Source organism: Theropithecus gelada, chromosome 10, assembly GCF_003255815.1.
Source record: "Theropithecus gelada isolate Dixy chromosome 10, Tgel_1.0, whole genome shotgun sequence".
In the NCBI taxonomy this organism is placed as follows: Eukaryota; Metazoa; Chordata; class Mammalia; order Primates; family Cercopithecidae; genus Theropithecus; species Theropithecus gelada.
Genome location: NC_037678.1, coordinates 96,726,465 through 96,727,966, shown reverse-complemented (window position 1 = coordinate 96,727,966; position 1,502 = coordinate 96,726,465). Strand labels below are relative to the sequence as shown.

General features: G+C 43.1%; 1 non-coding gene across 1 annotated transcript; it reads right to left on the bottom strand.

The window, feature by feature from the left end:
• Nucleotides 1-204: 204 nt before the first annotated feature.
• LOC112633910 lies at nt 205-309 on the bottom strand. The gene has a single exon (XR_003121669.1). It is a non-coding gene; the product is annotated as a small nucleolar RNA U13 (small nucleolar RNA).
• Nucleotides 310-1,502: the final 1,193 nt, after the last annotated feature.

Here is a 1,502-nt window from a genome sequence, read left to right as displayed (position 1 = left end):
CTCCTTTCCCTCCACTCCTGGCAACCACTGATCTTTTTACCATCTCCACACTTTTCGCTTTTACAAAGTCATATAGTTGGAATTGTATAGAATGTAGCCTTTCACATTGCCTTCTGTCACTTAGCAATATGCATCTAAGATTCCTTCATGTATTTTGATGCCTTCATAGTTCAGAAATTTTCTTTTTTCTTTTTCTTCTTTTCATGTTAGATGAGTAATGCCCCCACCATCATAACAAGGTTTCAGGGTAGCACATCTCACACATGCATGTGAACACCCAGCTATCACACTTACGAACTACAAGAGGATCACTTATTTCTTCTTAGTGCTGAATAATAGTCCATTATCTGATGTACCAGTTTATCTATTCAACTACTGAAAGACATCTTAGTTGCACCCAAGTTTTGGCAGTTCTGAATGAAGCTGCGATAAATATCCAGGTACAGTTTTTGTGTGGACATAAGTTTTCAACTTATTTAAGGAAATACCAAGGAGTACAATTGTTGGATTGCATTGTAAGAATATGTTTGGTTTTGTAAGAAACTGCCAAACTGTCTTCCAGAGAGGCTGTCCCATTTACATTCCCAGCAGCAGTGAACATGAGTTTCAGTTGCTCCTGATTCTTGTCAGTATTTGGTGGTATTAGTATTTTGCATTTTGGCTATGCTAATGGGTGTGTCATGGTGTCTCTTTGTTTTGTTTGTGGTTCCCGTGGGGCATATAATGTTGAGCATCTTCATATGCATATTTGCCATTTGTATATGTTCTTAGGTGAGATGTTCACATCTTCTGCCCATTGTTCAATTGAGGCTTTTTTCTTATTGTTGAGTTTTTGTTGTTGTTGTTGTTGTTTTTTGAGACAGAGTCTTGCTCTTGTTGCCCAGGCTGGAGTGCAGTGGCGTGATCTCGGCTCACTGCAATCTTGCTTCCTGGGTTCAAGTGATTCTTCTGCCTCAGCCTTCCGAGTAGCTGGGATTACAGCCGTGTGCCACCACGCCTGGCTAGTTTTGTATTTTTAGTAGAGATGAAGTTTCACCATGTTGGCCAGGCTGGTCTTGAACTCCTCACCTCAGGTGATCCACTCACCTTGGCCTCCCAAAGTACTGGCATTATAGGTGTGAGCCACCATGCCCGGCCTTCTTGAGTTTTAAGAGTGCTTTGGGCCAGGTGCTCACACCTGTAATCCCAGCACTGTGGGAGGCTGAGGCAGGTGGATCACATGAGGTCAGGAGTTTGAGACCAGCCTGGCCAACATGGTGAAACCCTGTCTCTACTAAAAGTACAAAAATTAGCTGAGCGTGGTGGTGCATGCCTGTAATCCCAGCTACTTGGGAGGGTGAGGCAGGAGAATTGCTTTAATCCGGGAGGCGGAGGTTGCAGTGAGTTGAGATGGCGCCATTACACTCTAGCCTGGGCAAGAGAGCCAGACTCCATCTCAGAAAAAAAAAAAAAAGAAAGAAAGAAAATCAATGGACTGTAAATCCAAGGGTTTATTTCTGGAC